Here is a 20,122-nt window from a genome sequence, read left to right on the forward strand (position 1 = left end):
ACAGCAGGTACTTGCTGTAATAGCTTAGATCCCCTGGGCAAACTGCTTCCAGCTGAGTGCGACCATCGGTCTGCTGACGGCTGTCGGGGGTGGAGGCCATCTTAGGAACGACCCCCCAGCCTATCCACGAGATCATCAGGGGATTGCTGATTGCATACCCCCAAGCGTGGAAGACATCGAGGTGCACGCAGCGCCGGCAGCATATGCCGTCAGCCCTGGGAACTACCTGGTAATCGGCTGATCTCGGCGATCCATCTTTTGGCATCTGGCTGCCCCTTGACGGCGGGGTGAGTGGAAAGAGCGGCGCTGTGCAGGGGCCGCAGCTGCGGCAACTATTGGGGATGTAATACTGCTATCTAGCTGCTGGCATTGACTGGGTCCTACAGTGAAAGTGCATGACGGTGTGCAGGAGGCAGGAGACGCAGGAGGTACAGGCCACTTGGTGATGGCAGTGGTTTGCCACGCGCTACACCCTTGACACTTGCTAATGCTTATTGACCGCGACCACCGCCTCTCGCCGGCTAATACACGTCCTGGGAGAGGAACCTGCACCATGCGACTGATCGGACTGCGGGCCTAATCCACGAGTACTACCATTGATGCGAGGCCGTCCTAACACCCTGAGGGCAATTGACACACGGTGTGTTAGCGGTGGGGTGGTCTCACTGGGAGACCCCTGAGTCGGAGTTGCAGAAGAGATTGGAGGACGGAGGAGACGACAGATACTGCCACTACCTTTGATCTAAACCTCACCCGAGTGCCGAGATCTACTGGCGCTAGTTGCGCGTGACGGAGACTGCGTTGACAGGACTCACCGTGCCTGCGTATCAGTGGTGAATTGGCAGCCCACTTTACTGCGCACTGTGCTGCTGTGTCTGTTTGGTGGTAAGATGGGCCGACCTGACGCGCGTCAACCGAAGCTTACGTTTGATACCGCGAAGAAGCCAACCCGTACCAATCCGGAGCATCTGCAGCAGACAGAAACCAATAATCCTACTAGCAGTCAAACGACCAACTCCGCAGATATCCAGGAAATCCTACGTGAGATGCGACAGGGATTCGCAACTATTGCTGATAAGGTGGACGGAATATCGTCCAGGATGGATGCTGTCGTGCACAAGCTGGATGTCCATGAGGGGAGACTGAAGGAAGCGGAACAACGGATCTCAGACGTTGAAGATACCTCAGGACAACATACGTCACGACTTACGCGGATGGATGACCTGCTATGCACAATAGCGGCGAAGAACGAGGATTTGGAGGCGAGGAGTCGCCGTAATAACATACGCGTAGTGGGTATTCCGGAGTCCACCAATGTGGGCAGGATGGAGGACTATGTGGAAAAACTCCTGTTGGCTTCGGTGGGCTCGGAAGCGTTCTCCCCCCAGTTCATTGTAGAGAGGGCGCACAGATCCCTTGGACCGGTACCCAAACCGGGCATGAAACCGAGGCCTATCATAGCCCGCCTGCTGAACTATAGGGATAGAGACGCAGCACTACGGGCGGCTCGGACCGCTAAAACACTTAACTATGATGGGAACAATTTCACGATATACCCTGACTTCACTCCTATGGTACAGGACGAACGGCGCAAGTTTCTGGACGTCAAGGCGAAGCTTCGCACGCTTCAGGTGGATTATGCACTACTCTATCCGGCTAGACTGCGAATCACGTACCAGGGTCGCCAAAAGTTTTTTACGAAACCGCAGCAAGTTGAGGAATTTATAAAACATTTTAAACGCACAACGCTCCACAACAGGGACGGGATGGCTTCACCTGACCACGGAGAAGACCGTATGGAGGATGAGGAACAGTGACCTCCTAACTCTTGATCCTCAGATATCGCCCTAAAATCCTGTCTGTGAGTACTACGGTGTGGACTACTGCACGGCAATAGCCATGTTCATTGATTGCTATACTCCTTGGATTTTTGCGGTGGGTGGGGGTTTTTTGGCCTGACACAATTTGGTCTCGATCCTCATCGCCAGGCACCCCCCCTTTCCCCCTGATGGCTAAGGGTGTCCCACTGTTGGGATCTGGCGGAGGGGAAGGGGTGCTGTGTTGCCACCTAGAATGCTACCCAACGGGTATTACCCATATTGTTACAGTTGTTACAGGCTGTGTTATCGCCCTCGATTGTTGAGGGCATTGGGGAGGGGAAGGGTGGAAGAATGCATTGGCGAGTTGGGGAAGCCTCTGTGGGTGGCGGTTGGGGAATGGGGGAAAATGTGGGAATCTTTTGAGTTGGTTGAATGTGAATTACACGGGCAAGACAACACAGTGATGTGCTGGTGGGAAGCGAGTGGACTTGTTGAGTATGTTACATTGTGGTTATGGGTGCTCCATGGTACGATCCTTAAACAGACTGAATTAGGCCACACTAGGCGCAGGAACTGTTAACAAATGCACCTTTATATCCTGGAATGTGCGTGGACTGAAGGATGCACGGAAACGTAGGCAACTGTTAGCATATTGGGACAGACACAGTGTACAGGTGGTTATGCTGCAAGAAACTCATGAACCCCCGGCGGCTGCCTCCACATTCGGCGCGAGATGGGCGGGTGTAAGGGCTTTCTCTAACTACTCCTCTTATGCTAGGGGCACTGCTATACTTATACACCGAGCCCTCCCCTTCACACTGCAAGGTCAAATGCTTGATAAGGAAGGGAGATATGTGATTGTATGGGGGAGGTTGGGTGGAGAAACGATTACCATTGCCAACTGCTATGCGCCTAATATTGATGACCCTCACTTCTTTGCGCAACTTTGGGGGAGTATATTGGATGTGGGTTCTAGGCACCTGATCTGGGGTGGAGACTTCAATGTGGCCCTGCACCTGAGATTAGATAGAGCGGATGGATGTTCAACATACCATGCTAGGGCGAGAGATTCCCTTAGAGGGATAGTTGAGGAGGAAGGATTGATCGATAGTTGGAGACAAGTGCATCCTGATACTTTAGATGGAACACACTTTACCCCGCACACTGGAACATGGGCCAGAATAGATTACATTTTTGTATCCATTAATCTAGCACCACATATTCTGCACTCTAAACATCTTCCCAGAACGCATTCCGATCATTGCCCGGTCTTGACGGCCCTAGACATGCCTGGATTTAATAGACCACGCCCACCTTGGCGCTTACACCCTAGTGTACTGATAGATACTGTCTTCCGCGAAGGACTTAGAACTGACATAGAAGAATTTTTTCCCCGGAATAAAGATACTGTAGACTCTGTAGAGACAGTCTGGGAGGCTTTCAAAGTTACGGTGAGGGGATGGTGCATTGCTAAGAGCTCTGGGGTGCTGAGGGACATTCAACGTGCTCTTAGTAGGTTAGAGAAGGACCTCAAAACACTGGAGGATGGCATGGTTCGAAGGGATACTGGAGACATACGGTGCAAGTTCAGGGCCAAACTGTCGGAATACGAGGCAGAAGCGCAAAGGGAGGTATCGTTCAAGGGAAAGCACTGGCGGGCCCGCGCTTATAACGAAGGAGGGAGACCGGGAAGAGCGCTATCCATGGCAGTGCGGGTGGCACGGGGGTCAAATACTATCCTAGAACTGACTACAACCGACGGGGAGATACACAGGGATTCTGTTGGGATTCTGAATACACTCCAAACACACTATGAACAACTCTATACATCACGGGCGTTCGGTGAAGTGGACCTGGATGACTATCTGGGGGACATTGCACTCTGCTGGATAAGCGATGTCCACAGACAGTTTCTAGGGGCGCCCTTCGAGTTAGACGAGGTGCGGGATGCCATTATGTCCTTGGGCAATGGGAAGGCGCCGGGCCATGATGGCTTACCCGCAGAATTTTATAAATGTTATATAGAAGTCCTTGCACCTGTTCTGCGGGAGGTATTTGAAGATGCCTTAGAAGTGGGTGTACTTCCGAGGTCTATGCGTGAAGTGATTATCACATCTCTTCTCAAACCGGGGAAAAATGCTGCATACTGTGACTCATACCGCCCACTGTCGCTCTTGAATTGTGACGCCAAAATTCTGGCTAAGGTGTTGGCGACGAGATTGTCTTTACTTATGACTACACTCATATTGCCTGATCAGTCGGGCTTAGTCCCAACGAGATCGACCTCACACAACCTTCGCACGGTGTTCTCCCTGATCCAAACGGTACATCCTGAGATCCCTCTAGCCTCAGTTTTTCTGGATGCTTCAAAGGCGTTCGATTCGGTGGAATGGGGGTTCCTATTCACAGTCTTGCGAAGGATGGGGTTCCCCCCGATATTTGTAAACTGGGTACGGTTGTTATACACGGCTCCAACGGCGAGAGTACTCGCGAATGGCCAACTATCTGACGCCTTTGCTATAACGAGAGGAACCCGCCAGGGATGTCCTCTCTCCCCCTTACTGTTTGCCGTGGCGATTGAGCCATTGGCCTGTCGAATCCGGCAACTTCATAAGGCCAGCGCCTTCAATTACCAACAACGTCAGCTTTCTATCTCGTTATATGCTGATGATGTTACCTTATACGTCAAAGATCCTAGCTCTAACTTGAATTCATTACTGCGGGAATTTGTCGCCTTCGGAGGCCTCTCGGGCGTTTCTATCAACTGGGGTAAATCCCAACTCTTCCCTATAACGCCAGCTATATCGGAGTAGCCGCTGGAATACCCACTTGAGTGGTGCACCTCTGAATTGCGCTACCTGGGCATACATATATCGAGAGATAGGGGGGATACCTTACGTGCGAACTACGGAGTGGCTATTACTAAACTAGCGGATTCAGTGACCAGATGGATTAAATTGCCCTTATCGATGGCGGCGAGAATCTCCCTCATAAAAATGGTGGTTCTACCGCGCTTCTTATACTTGTTCCTCAATGTTCCTTACTACCCAGGTGCATTCTTCTTCAAAACCCTAAGCTCTGAGCTTATACGTCTTGTATGGGGGGGCAAGCAGGCACGCCTCGGCTGGGCAGTTATGATACAACCGTACATTATGGGCGGATTCGATGTGCCTGATTTCGAGGCATATTACTTGAGTGCTCAGGCGCACTACCTGTATTATTGGCTGAAACCGTCACCCTATATGCCGCAAGTGGCGGCGGAGGATTGGATAGCCCATCCGCTACCACTGGCGGGCGTGGTACATGCCCCTACATCTGAATTGGATATGCATTCCAATACAGTGACCTGTACGATGGATGCATGGCATCGAATAGGGAGGAAATTGCAGGCCCCATTATTATATACGGCTCGGATGCCACTGTCTTATCACCCGCGGATAGCGCTCCTTCAAGAGGTGGGATTCCAAAGGCTGTGTCGTCAGTTACACATTCATACATGGGGTGATCTTTTCCGCGAAGGGCTATTTCGGTCTCGAGAGGATTTCTTTCAGGACCATGAACCCACCCCGTTGGACTTGTTTTATTATATACGATTGCGGGAAGGCCTGAGGGTCTTGCTGCCGGAATACCCTCGTGAACCCCCCAGTGTGATCCCACTCACGGTAGTGGTAAATAGTGTTGATGGTGCGCATTTAGTGTCTAATATTTATAGAAGCCTACGAGAGGAACTGCCTGTTGTGGAGAGTACGGCCAGGGCGCATTGGTCGTCAGATCTTGGCAGGGAGATAACGGACGAGCAATGGGAGTATAGTTGTGCCCTTTCAGGAGCGGTGATGTCCAGCTGTCGCTTTAAAATAATACATTATAAGTTCCTGCATAGGTTATACTACACTCCGGCTAGGAAATTTAGATTTGGTCTGATTGACTCGGACAGATGTGAGAGGTGTAGTCAGGAGGGGGCGGACTTCTTTCATTTAGCGTGGACTTGCCCGCAAGTGCAGGAATACTGGTCACGGGTGTGTGAAGGACTTTCCCTAATGATAGGAGATGCCCTAACTTTAGATCCACAGCTGTTCCTACTAGGATACACGGCAAAGATTGCACGAACAATTAGGAAGTATACCGATGTGGCAATATTACTGGCAAGAAGGCACGTGGCGTGTAGGTGGGGTCGGGGCAGGGCTCCTAAATTCAAAATCTGGTTGCACGACATGTTATACTGCCAAGAACAGTACGGCATATTTTCAGAATTGCTGCCTCTCAACTCTAGGCCAGCCGACGTATGGGGTCCTCTGCAGACTTATCTTCTCGCAACTGCCACACAAGGAGAGGGGGATGTTGCCACTGAGGATATTACGCTAACGGCTGAGCCAGTCTGAACCTGCATGCCTAGTCTTGTTATGAATGGGGGAAACTGTGATATGTCTATGCTGTTTTCGAATTTCTGTCATGCGAGAATTGGCTATGCAAGCAATGATGTCAGATATGTGGAATTATGCCTGGTAAACACAGTCTACTGACGGGACCCTTGGCCAGGCCCCCTGATCTGCCGGCTGCGTGCCTTTTTTCACAGTGTTTCCAGGGCATCGAGAGCTGGTTAAGTACTTTCTCCCCCTAGCCTGCTGAAGGGAAGTCCTGATTGTTGGTTGCGATGCCCTCAACCCCATATAGCAATTTACAAGCTTAAAGTTGCAGCTGCCCAAGTGCTTAGATTTGTTTTGTTAGGTCCTCTCTCCGATTATGACTTTGGTTTAGACCCATCTGAGATCCTTCCTATATATGTTCTTCCTTAACAAATGCTCCACTGTGTTAATATATGTGTATCGCTGCCGGCCATGTACGGTTGTAGGCACACTGCTGTGTAACTGTGTCTGTATGTCAATAAAAGTTTATAATCAAAAAAAAAAAAAAAAAAAAAGAGTATATGCCCAACCACCTTGGACAACCTTTTGCCAACCCCACTGCTGCGAACAGGGGGGTTAGGCATATACTCTGTTTTTAATATGATTAAAAAAAGCAATGTTAAAGGTGTTTTTTCGGTGCATTGGTACCGATACCATGGTATGAAAAAAACTACACCTGGTCCACAGTAATAGGCAACAATTTGATCATCAGCTGTGATAGTCACTAGTACAGACTCAAACGTAGTCTATTAGCAATCAAAAAATTCTATCAACAATGTGTGCCTCTTTCATATCTTCTATACATCAGCTCTACATGTCTATGTGCGATTGCTTATGTGTCAAGCAAGCACTCTACTGAATATGTAGAAAGAGAAAGAAAGGAAAAAATGTGTGAAGGGAAGGAAGGGACCTCACGGGAGCAACTACCAGGGAACTGCTGACTGGTACTCGTCAGTATGTTCCTTTTATCATCATCGGCTCCTTCCAACCCAAAAGAAACAAAGTTGCAAAGAATGATGTAGAAAGGAAAATAATAAACAACTCAAAAAGTGGTGATCCCTATACTACATGTTATGTGCACTACAACCCCCCAAGAAGTGAGAGCCGCTATCCGACGCTCAACAAATTAAAAATGGGTCAGGTATCCCTAGCTCTCTGACACTTTATTCTGTGCTGGGTACCTGCACCTATTAAAACCTACACTTCACAGTTGTGCTTCGGTTTAATAAATAGGAAGGCTCTCACTTCTTGGGGGGTTGTAGTGCACATAACATGTAGTATAGGGATCACCACTTTTTGAGTTGTTTATTATTTTCCTTTCTACATCATTCTTTGCAACTTTGTTTCTTTTGGGTTGGAAGGAGCCGATGATGATAAAAGGAACATACTGACGAGTACCAGTCAGCAGTTCCCTGGTGGTTGCTCCCGTGAGGTCCCTTCCTTCCCTTCACACATTTTTTCCTTTCTTTCTCTTTCTACATATTCAGTAGAGTGCTTGCTTGACACATAAGCAATCGCACATAGACATGTAGAGCTGATGTATAGAAGATATGAAAGAGGCACACGTTGTTGATAGAATTTTTTGATTGCTAATAGACTACGTTTTAGTCTGTACTAGTGACTATCACAGCTGATGATCAAATTGTTGCCTATTACTGTGGACCAGGTGTAGTTTTTTTCATTTAATGTGAGTGGAGGGCATCCTGGGTCCTGTATTTCTCCCTCTTAGCTCCGTGTGTTTGAGTAACCGATACCATGGTACCTCACTGGTGGCCTCGCTGGTTACCACTGAACTGGGTGCTGGTACTGCGATTCTGAGGTTGGCTTTCAGCCAGGTCCTGGACCCAACTCATCGTGGGGTGCCCAACCCCTGGCAAGAACCTGTTCCATCACTCCCCTCCTAAACAGCCATGGGTACCTTTTGGTTCTGCCAAATATCCCAGGACAGACTTGCATGAAGTTTGTAACCTTTGCCTCTCTCCGGACCACCTAGAAGACTCCTGTCCAGTCCACCAGCGCAAAGCTCTGCAGCAGCCTCAAAGCCATCCTTGTCCGACCTATCAGGGCCACCATTTGCCAGTGGGTTGCAGGATTCGCCATAACCTCCCCCAGATTGGATATCTGCAGATAGTCCGAAGGGGCTACTCCCTCCCCTTCGAGACTACCCCTCCATCCATGCCACCTCAATTCCATTGCATGTCGGAGGATCACTTAGCCCTTCTCCACCAGGGAGTTATGTCTCTCTTGGCTAAGGGAGCCATTGAGCGAGTTCCTGCCCCAGAAGTAGGTTGGGGTTGTCATTCCCACTACTTTCTAGTGCCCAAGAAGGACAAGGACATGCATCCTATCTTGGATCTCATGAAGGTCAACCGCTTCCTCCGGAAGGAGGAGTTCTAAATGTTGACATTGGCTCAGGTCCTGTCTGCCCTCGACCCTGGAGACTGGATGGTATCGGTGGCCTTGCAGGATGCTTATTTTCACATTCCTGTTCTACCGGCCCACAGGCGTTACCTACGGTTCACAGTAGGTCACGAGCACTTTCAGTTTACCATGCTCCATTTTGGCCTTACCAGCGCCCCTCGGGTGTTAACGAAAGTGATGGCGGTGGTCGCAGCTCATCTGTGCAGATCAGGGGTTCCAGTCTTTCCCTATCTCGACGACTGGCTGTTGAAGGCAGGCTCGCCCCAGGCTGCCATCTCCGACTTACAGACTACGGCCGACGTCCTGCAGGCTCTGGGGTTCACCATCAGTGTGCCGAAGTCACACCTGATTCCCTCTCGGAAGCTCCTTTGTTAATCAGAGCGGTTCAGTTCTGGACACGGCGCAGTTTTGGGTTTATCCTCCCGAGCAGCAAGATTGGGATATTCGGGCTATGATTCCAATCTTTCAGCCTCTTTCTCCGGTTTCGGTCAGACTGACCCTGAGGCTACTGGGCCTGATGGCCTCCTGCATTCTGCTGGTAGACTATGCCAGGTGGCATATGCAGGCTCTTCAGTGGGACCTGAAGTTCCAATGGGCACAGCATCAGTGACATCTTTCTGAATGCTTTCAGATCTCTGAGGTCACTGCACTACAATTGCAGTGGTGGCTAACGGTCCAGGATTTGGTCAACTGCAGGTCCTTCTCCCTTCCCCACCAGAGTTCACAGTGGTGACAGATGCATCACTTCTGGGGTGTGTCGGCCACATGGGAGAGGCGGAGATTAGAGGCCTCTGGTCATCAACCTTCTTGAGCTCCAGCCGATTGCTCTTGCACTGAAGGCATTCCTTCCTTCTGTTAAAGGAAGAGTAGTGCAGGTGTTCACGGACAACACCACTGCCATGTGGTACTGCAACAAACAGGGCGAGATGGGTTCGTGGAGCGTATGTCAAGAGGCTCTTTGTCTTTGCACATGGCTGGAACATCAGGGCATGTCCCTGGTGGTTCAACATCTGGCAGGGTCCCTGAACGCCAGGGCGGATGAACTCAGCCGCTGGTGCATGATGGATCACGAATTGCGTCTTCACTCGGAGGTGTGGTGCAAGGTCTCTTTCAGCAGTGAGTAGAGTTGCGGTGTTCTATACGCCTTTCCTTCTATACCACTTCTGCCCAGAGTTCTAAAGAAGATCAAGCGCGACCGGGCCCAAGTAATTCTTGTGGCTCCGGACTGGGCACAAAGAGTATGGTATCTCAAGCTCTTGCACATGGCCATCGATCCTCCGATCAGACTGCCCCTTTGGGAGGATCTTCCGTCGGAGCAGCAGGGGACGGTCTTCCACCTGAACCTGGCCAGCCTCCACTTCCTTGCATGGAGATTGAGCGCCGACAGTTGATAGCTTTCGACCTTCCTCCCTAAGTCTGTAACGTTATCCTGGCAGCCAGGCATCCCTCCACGAAAACGGTATACGCCTGTAGATGGAAAAACTTTGTGGCATGGTGCACAGCAAAGGCTGTGGATCCCTTTTCTGCCCCCCTTGCAGAGGTTCTCCTCTTCATTCTTTCCTTGGCCCAGCAGGGCTCTGGTCTAGGCACTCTCAAGGGCTATCTTTCGGCCATTTCGGTTTTTCTTCGCCTTCCAGATCAACCCTCTCTTTTCAAGTCCCCTATTGCAAATCGTTTCCTTAAAGGCAGTACACACTTGTTTCTTCCTATTCCTTTCGTAATGCCCCAGTGGGACTTGAACCTGGTTCTGACCTACCTTATGTGCGCTCCTTTCGAGCCGCTGCATTACTATCCTCTCCGACTTTTGACACTCAAAACTGCCTTTTTGGTTGCCCTCCCCTCTGCTCGCAGGGTGAGTGAGCTCAGACTCTTTCTCCCAAACCTTTCCTGGCTGTTCATCCGGACAAGGTTGTCCTTCGCACTAGGCCTTCTTTTTTCTGCAAAGTGGTTACCTCTTCCCCCATAGGACGGACCATCACTTTACCCACCTTTTTCCCACCCCACATCCTTCGAAAGAGAAGGAGTGGCTCCACCGTCTGGATCCAAAATGTGCGCTTTCCTTCTACTTGGACCGCACCAAATAATTCCGGGAAGACGACCAGCTCTTTGTTGGTTAGGTGGGCGCTAAGAAAGGTCGGACCGTGCACAAGCGGGTCATCTCCAGGTGGGTTGTCATGTGCATCAAAGCCTGCTATTCTTTTGCTAAGAAGGAGCCTCCAGTGGGGCTGCACGCCCATTCCACCAGGGCGACAGCAGCTACTATTGCTTTGGGACAAGGAGTCCCCCTAAATGACATCTGTCAGGCAGCTACGCGGGCATCGCTGCACACGTTTACGAAACACTACTGCCTGTACAGCCAAGTCCGGAGAGACGGCTTCTTTGACCGTTCTGTTCTCCAGGACTTTCTGGTGTGAACTTAGTTCCCTGACCCACCTCCAGGGTAGGTATTGCTGGGGTATCTATTCTAAGGAAAGGAATCTATAACTAACTGTTTCTTTCAGATGTACAAGTTACTTACTTGCGTTATCGATATATCTATAAGAAACATAGGTTAGTTATAGATTCCTTACCGCCCCACCCATCCTCCCCGTTCTGCAAACTGACTTCTAAAGTAAGGGACTCCCTTTCAGGGCCCTAGTTTTTTGAACCAGTGGTCAGTGTCTTGCATGCCTTTGCGCTTCTGGCGTGCAATGTCGTGTAAAGAACTGATGTCAGTGCGCATGGGCGGCATCTAAGTAGATACCGCAATGTCAATCCGGCGATCATGACGCCAACGACGAATGCGGAGTCGACCGACGTGCAGAGGTACTGCTGAAGAAAAATATTCTCCGGATCTAGTCTGACGTCTGGGGGTAATTCGGAGGTGAGAAATCTATAACTAGTGTATGTCTCTTACAGGTATATTGTTACCAAACGTAAGTAACTTGTTCATCAAGCCTCCAATGACAACCTTGCTAAGATGGCTAATATTTACCCCACCCTCAGAAAAGCGGAACTCCACTGTTCCCTGTTCATCCACCACCTCTTCGATGGGTTTACCTAGTACTCCCCCATTAACAGCTGTGAGTTCCCCACTCTCCCTAAACCTTTCCCCGTCAAGTGACCTTCCCACCATCCCCATAATGTTGCCCTCTGCTAGGCTAGAACCTGTGCATCGCTCCCCTTCTGCCCCGGATCTACCCAACCCTCAGTGCATTGACCTACCCCCCCTTGCCAAGACTCCAACCTCGCCAACAAAAGGCCCTCTAATACTCTCCGATCAGTCTCCTATCCAGGAATTTCTCACCAGCGTGGACTTCACAGGCCCTGTTCTACCCAACCCTCAGCACAATTGCCCCCCCCCCCCCCCCATTGCCATGGCTCCAACCTCACCATCAAAAGGCCCTCTAGTACTCTCCGATCAGTCTCCTATCCTGGAACTTATCACCACCAACGTGGTCCCCACAGACACTCACCAAGTCCCTCCGGCGCCGCTTGCCTATCCAGCACACCCTACATTCCTCGCTCATAATTCAGACTTTAGCAGGTTGCCTAGAGGATATGTCTCTACAACTGCTCCGTCTTACGTCTGAGATACATGACCTAAAAGCCCTCTCAAATGATCTTTTCAACATGTTCAGTTCTTTAAATTGACCCAGAGGCACCATGGATTACATAGTGCATTTGTTAGCCCCCTCACTTTTGATACACATTCCCTCGCCAAACTCCACTCCAAGCCCCAGAAGCAATGAGTCCCTCTCGGCGTCCACTGATCTCCAAGATCATCTCAACTCTTGCTATTTGCTGACCAAATCTAGCCTGGCCACGCCGAGGCCTATACACTTCAACCTCACCAACACAAATAGAGTCCCGCCCCGCAATCTGAGATCTAGCAACTCTGACAACCTGACCATGGCGAAAGTCACCCAGACCCCTTCCCCCCCATACATCCCCCTCATCTCAAATGTGCATTATTATACTGCAGATCAGCCAGAAAACTTGCCTCAGATATCTTTGACCTCATCCAACACAATGACTTAGATATTGTCATTCTCACAGAGATTTGGCTAAATCCAGCTTCCAATCCTATCCTAGACCTCCTAGTACCTCCCACTCATGATATAATCAGGCTTGACAGAATTCCAAAGCTGGGTGGGGGTCTAGCTTGTATTTGCTTATACGCCCTTGGAAATAATTTTTCTTCATGGTTTTTATTGTAATATTTGTTGGTTGTGATGTAATTATAATTTTTTGTAATGTTTGATGCAGAAACGTTTTTTAGTGTGTAAATAATGTTTGTTTTTTGATGTATGTACAAAGTGTATTTAGTCTTGTAAATATTCCAATACGTAGTCCTTTATTCTGTTATGATTTTTTGAAAATTTGAAAAAAAGCATAAAATGATAAACACTGAGTAATACTGTCTAAGGGTGGTTACAATAAACTGGTTTCTTACCCTTCTTGAATATTAAATGAGTAATTGTGGTGTGGGCACTGTGTGTTTATGCAAGTTATTCAGAGTGGCATGGACACGGCAGACTCTGTGGCTAGAGTAATGGGTTCTTCAGTGGCTACCAGAAGAGCTGCTTAGCTAAAGTCCTCAGTTCCGCTGATGTACAGGCTACTCTTTTGGATTTGCCTTTTGACGGAGTTGGCCTGTTTGGAAAGAAAGCGGATGCGGCTTTAGAAAAGTTCAAAGATAGCCGGGCGACGGCTTGGTCTTTGGGCTTGCAAGCGAAAGGCACAGCCACCAGGAAGTTGAGAGGCTTTGGCAGGTCCTCCTTTCGTTCCTTCAAACAAGACCAGCAGCAACAAAACCCTCTGCATAAGTCTTACAGAGGTAGACAGAAGGGTCGGGGTCGTGGACGTGGATGTCAGGCCTCTTCCTCCTCTACTTCCTCCTCTATTACCCACCCCCCACCTACATCAGCAAAGCAGCCCTAGGTCCGCCATTCCGGATCATGTGGGTCCGGTAGGGGGTCGGCTTACTCATTTTCTACGGGATTTGGAATTGGTTACATCAGATCTTTGGGTTCTCAATCTCGTAGAAAATTGGTATGCTCTTCCTTTTCAGGAGTTCCCTCCCAATTACTCTCCTTGCCAAGGTTATTGTTTGGCGGACCACCTGCTTCTCCTGCAGGAAGAAGTCCTGGCACTGTTCAGAAAGGGTGCGATAGAGGTGGTTCCGGAGCAGGAGAGGGGTCAGGGGTGCTACTCCCGGTATTTCCTGATCCCCAAAAAGGATGGCAGACTTCGACCAATCCTGGATCTCAGGATCTTGAACTTGTATCTGAAACAGGAAAAGTTCAAGATGCTCACTCTTTAGCAGGTTCTTCAGGCGCTGTTGGAAGAAGACTGGATGGTGTCGATAGACTTGCAGGATGCGTATTTTCACATCCCCATCCTGAAGTCGCACAGGAAGTATCTCCGTTTTACGGTGGGGTCGCAACACTACCAGTTTGCGGTCCTTCCGTTTGGACTTACTACTGCGCCTCGAGTTTTCACCAAGGTGATGGCAGTGGTGGCGGCACATCTCAGAAGGTCGGGAATACCTGTATTTCCGTATCTAGACGACTGGCTGATCAAAGTTGCCAGAGAAAGTGCTCCTTCAACTGCAGGAGACAACTCAGTTGTTGCACAGGTTGGGTTTTTCGATAAATGTACCCAAGTCTCACCTGGTGCCCTCCCATCGCAACCTGTTCATAGGTGCGGTACTGGACACTACTGTATGTCGTGCATTCCCTCCACCTCAAAGGATTCGCGACATACAGGAGATGATTCCTTTATTCTACAATGGAGCGGTCGTTCCAGTCCTGAAGGTCCTTCGTCTGCTCGGTCTGATGGCTTCTTGCATTCTGTTGGTCAACCATGCACGCTGGCACATGAGGGCACTCCAGTGGTGCCTCCGCAGGCAGTGGTATCAGCCCAACGGAGATCTCAGGGAGTCTGTGAGGATCTCCAGAGAAACTGCAGCGGATCTGTCATGGTGGAGCGTGGAAGGCAATCTGTCTCAGGGAAAGCCTTTCCAACTACCTCCATCGGTTGCCACAGTGATAACGGATGCATCCACTCTCGGATGTGGTGCTCATCTGGGGGATCTGGAGATCAAGGGTCTTTGGTCTCCAGAGGAAAGGTTGCTTCACATCAACCTTCTAGAGTTGCAGGCGATACGTCTAGCGCTCAAGGCCTTCCTCCCTTCCCTTCGCGGTCAGTCGGTTCAAGTCCTGACGGACAACACGACCGCGATGTGGTATATCAACAAGCAGGGAGGAGTAGGGTCGCGGTGTCTCTGCAAAGAGGCTCTGCGGCTCTGGTCCTGGGTTCAGGACCACCAGATTTGTCTAATGGCAAATCTGGCCGGAGTTCTGAACATACGTGCAGACATTCTCAGTCGGCAGTTCTCTGCTGACCACGAGTGGAGGCTCCATCCGGAGGTTTTTCACGACCTCTTTCAGATGTGGTGGACTCCTCGGGTGGACCTGTTCGCCACTCGCGAGAATGCTCACTGCCTGTCATTCTGCAGTCTCCAGTATCCGATGCAAGGAGCACTGGGGGACGCGTTTCAGTTGAGTTGGGACTCACAACTCCTTTACGCATTTCCCCCCATACCCTTGATTCCTCGGGTTCTGAGGAAGATTCGCCAGGACCGGGCCCAAGTCATTTTGGTCGCCCCGGATTGGCCAAGAAGGGTGTGGTACACGGACCTACTCCACCTCTCCTCTCACCCGCCGCTCCGTCTCCCTCACAGGGCAGACCTCCTCTCTCAGATGGAGGGGCAGGTTCTACACCCCCACCTCCAGACATTACACCTTCATGCCTGGAGATTGAACGGGGCAACCTGAACTCTTTTTCTCTCTCCCTCACGATGTGGTGGATGTCATTCTTTCGGCCAGGCGTGACTCCACTAAGTCCATTTATTCGTATAGATGGTCTAAATTTGTGGTTTGGTGTAGGGAGAAGGCTGTTGATCATTTGAGGGCTCATCTGTCTGATATTTTGCAGTTTGCTCTCTCTTTGGCGCAGCAAGGATTTGCTGTTGCCACAGTCAAAGGTTACCTTTCGGCGTTATCGGCATTTCTCTGCTTGCCGGACCAGCCATCTCTTTTTAAATCTCCAGTGGTTTTGAGGTTTCTGAAGGGCCTCACAAATAAGTTACCTCCTTCTCCATTTGTCGTGCCTCAGTGGGATTTAAATCTTGTCTTGACTTTCTTGATGGGTTCTCCCTTTGAACCCTTACACAAGTGTCCCATGAGGCTTTTGTCTTTCAAAACTGTCTTCTTAGTAGCAATCACCTCGGCAAGGAGGGTGAGTGAGCTTCAAGCTCTTAGTTCTAAGCCCCCATTCCTGACCATTCATGCTGAACGAATGGTTCTTAGGACCAGGGCTGCTTTTCTGCCTATGGTGGTAACTCCCTTCCATTTAGGACAGTCCATTACCCTTCCTACCTTCTATCCTCCCCCTCACCCTTCTAAGGAGGAAGAGAGACTGCACCGTCTGGACCCTAAGAGGGCGGTGTCTTTTTATCTGGACAGAACTAAAGACTTCCGAATGGACGACCAGCTGTTCGTTGGTTTTGCTGGCTGTCGGAAGGGCAGAGCGGTGACCAAGCGCACTCTTTCCAGGTGGATAATCCTGTGCATCAAGATTTGCTACTCCCTGGCGGGTAAGGACCCTCCTGAGGGTATAAGAGCTCATTCTACCAGGGCTAGGTCTGCTACTTCTGCATTGTCTAGAGGTGTACCTGTTGAGGACATTTGCAGAGCCGCGACTTGGGCCTCCCTCCACACTTTCTCGAAGCATTACTGCTTGGATAGCGAGGTGAGGAGGGATGGCCACTTCGCGCGTTCTGTCCTCCAAGATTTCCTGGTGTAGCAGTGTGGACACCCTCCTCCGGGAGTGGGGACTGCTGTGGGACTCTATTCACAAGGTGAGGAATCCACAAGGCAGATGTATCTATCAGAAGAACAAGTTACTTACCTTCGGTAACGCTTTTTCTGGTAGATACAGTATCTGCCTGTGGATTCCTCACTGACCCACCCGCCTCCCCGTTGTCCACTCTGCTATACCTGTGTTTATTTGTATATTTATTTGTATATTTATTGGGTTTTTGATACCTTTGTTACGCACTATGTGTGCTATTTTGGTTTGTATGTACTATGTACATTGTATATATGTATATTTCCTGTCATTGGTCCGTCCGGGTGCCTCGAAGGCACGGAAAAAAGGGCGGAACTGATGTCATCACGCCGACGTAGGCCTAATAAGGGGTCGGTGACGTCCGACGGAGTCGCGCGCGATGCCACGTTCCTATGACGTTGTCCACGCCGGCGTGCTACGAAGAAAAAATTCCGATAGTTGCTGATGCAAGGGGGATATTCACAAGGTGAGGAATCCACAGGCAGATACTGTATCTACCAGAAAAAGCGTTACCGAAGGTAAGTAACTTGTTCGTCTCACCCATTCTAAAAAAAAAAAAATGCTGACGAATCTGATCTCAATAATTTCCGTCCTATCTCCAACATCCCCACTCTAGCGAAACTTCTTGAAAAATGTGTGCAATCCCAACTGTGTGCTCACATAGAGACTTACCAACTTCTTGGCCAGCATCAATTTGGTTTTCGGAAGGGACACAGCACCGAATCGGCCCTCACACTCGTCATGGATGACATTTTGAAAATACTAGACAAAAATGAATCCTGCCTACTGATCCTCCTTGACCTTTCCTCAGCTTTCGACATTGTTAAGCATGACATCCTCCTATCCATCCTACAAAACAGAATGGGTTTCTCGGATCGGGTGCTTCAATGGTTTTCATCCTTTTTTCGACATCGAATACAAAGAGTCAAGGCAAATAATTCTCTCTCAGCCCTCTCCAGTACTCATGGGGGTTCCTCAAGGATCCGCCCTTTCTCCGATCCTCCCTTTCTCCGATCCTCTTCAACCTCTTCTTGGAACCTCTAGCTAACATTCTCTTCCACATGTATGGTGACGACACACAACTCTATCTGAAAATTGTATCCCCGGAAAGCATCATCTCACTTAACTCGATACTCACGTTTAGGCAAAATTGGTTAACTAAGAACCAACTCCTACTCAACGCCTCCAAAACAGAGTTCATGCTCATATTCCCCCCCTTAACCACACATCCCCAAGCTAGATCTCTGGCTGTCTCACCTCACTGCCTTCAATTGCACTCTGATAATCATTGATTCAGCCAAATTGCTCGGGTCACCTTAGACAAGCACCTGAATATGAAGTCCCATATCAGCAATGTATGTAGGGTGCAAACCACTTGTTGAGAAACCTCAGAAATATCAAACCTTTCCTGCCTCTAAGTGATTTCAAGCAGGTGGTCCAAGCGCTTGTTTTGCCAAGGTTAGACTATGGTAGTGCTAATCTCTGTGGCCTACCTAAATATGCCTTAGCCCCACTCCGGGCAACACTGAACACTGCTGCTAGATTGGTTACAGGCGCCAAAAGAAATGAGGATATATCCCCAGTCCTTAAATCTCTCAACTGGCTACCCTTTGAAGCCCGAATTCAGCTTAAGATTGCAGTCCTGGCGCACAAAGCCCTTCACCTCAATACTCCTACGTACCTGGTGCAAAAACTTGAACTATCTTGTGGTGAGAGTACGTCAAGAAGCGCCTCTACATTCCTCTCAAAACCTCTCGTCCTTAACAAAAAGAGAACTTGTCACTGAGCCTTCTCCGGGGCTGCCCCAAAGATATGGAACTCTCTGCCACCTGAAGTACGCAGCCTCTCCTCGACGACGGCGTTCAAATTCGAAGCCAAAAGATTCCTGATGAGCAAATTCTTCCTGTAAGGGAGGAGGTACATCCAACTCGTCTGACTATGTTCTTTTCACCTTGGTGCCTCCAGCTACAATGGATCATCTCCTCTGTTTTTTTCCACATGTGGCAACCTGTTTACTGTATTATCTTCCTTTTTTTTGCTGCTGATTCCTAATTGATGATGATGTTTATACTACCCCCTTGTCCTTTCTTTCTGCCTACTGTAAAGCACTCTGATATCCTTCGGGATCTTGTTCGCGCTATATAAAACTTATTAAATAAAAAAAATTAAAATAAATAAATCAGAACCTCGTTTCAAAAATAGAAAAACACTGGAGCTCACGCCAAAGCTGCCCAGAGATCTGAACTCAACAATACAAACTGCTCTCGACGCTTATGAAACGAAGGACCTGCAGATGACTTCTATCTGTGCCTCACAAAACTCAGTGGCCAGATCACATTGTAATGTAGAGCTAAGTGCCAAGATGGACCTCATTGATGCCAAAATCTAGGGCAGCTCAGTAGACAGGTTCTGTTCGTGCACACCCATCATTGACAAACTAGCCACACTTCCGGTGGTCTTAATGGAGCTCGTCACCACAGTCAAATGCGAGGCTGACTCCCTTGCGGCCAACATACTCATGAAAGCATGGCAGCTGAAGAAACTGACAGGACACCCCACATTACACCAACAAGCACAGCTGAAAGTCCCCAATAATACTCCTCCGATTAGAGCCCAAAGTCCCACAAAATCAATTACCTTCAAACATCTACAGCAGTCCCCACAACTGTGGTCAGTCAGTAGTAGAGAGTAGAGGCCACTAAGGAGGTAGAATCCTGTTCAATACAGCCAGCTGTGTGACTCTCCAGGACAGTGAAGAAAAGGTGAAAGAAGCAGCTTAAAACAACCATAAAAAACAAAAGAGCGGCGGCTTCATTGAAAATCCCCAACAAAAATCAGAACCCCCCCTTGCTGAACATAATTCTGTCCAGTTGAATCCAATATTCACCCCCCAGGGAGAGCAGTGACTGCACAACATGTCTAGCTGTACCAAGTTCAGTCTTCACTGCCAAACCGCAATGACAGGCTGGATGCAAGTACCCGAGCGGCACCGAACAACTAGCTTTGCAGACATCCCATCGGGCACCCAGTTAGATCTCTAACAGCGCAGCCTCATTTTTAATCAGCCAGTCTACCAACATTTTCCCACACAGGACCCATTTAAAATGTGCCCTTAACTTTGGGAATTGACCTGCTCAGTGCTTTACTTGCACTCAGTAATAAAACATCGGAAGCAAACCACACAAAGGTTAGAATGGGCTCCTGTGAGATAGTGCTAACTCAAACACATACCACTTCTGGCTCCCATACGCTCTGAAGACCTTGCCTGGGTGACTTTTCAAACATTCTCACGCGATACTCAGGGTACAACAATGGTAGGCATGCGCCAACCAAATCACCAGGTTGCAATGCTCAAGGAAGCACCACTTCTTGTGAAATGGGGAATAGCTATCAAACAAAACCAACCAGAGAAATACCCATATGTGCTCCAGGCCCCCAAGCAAGGAGCCAACTGTACTTCGAGGGATAAACAGTGCCCACCACACTCAAACATCTAGCCAATCTTGACAAAATATCACGCACAATTGAACAAAGAGTGGTGCACTCCCTGGCTCCCAATGAAGACAGGGAATGGCTGGCACC

General features: G+C 49.3%; 1 protein-coding gene across 26 annotated transcripts in view; it reads left to right on the forward strand.

Annotated features, from left to right (window-relative positions):
* The window catches only part of CLASP2 (cytoplasmic linker associated protein 2), a 2,039,150-nt gene that overhangs the window by 1,880,543 nt on the left and 138,485 nt on the right, over positions 1-20,122 (forward strand). The gene's annotated exons all lie outside the window — the stretch shown is intronic.

The sequence above is a fragment of the Lissotriton helveticus genome, chromosome 4_1, assembly GCF_964261635.1.
Source record: "Lissotriton helveticus chromosome 4_1, aLisHel1.1, whole genome shotgun sequence".
NCBI lineage: Eukaryota > Metazoa > Chordata > Amphibia > Caudata > Salamandridae > Lissotriton > Lissotriton helveticus.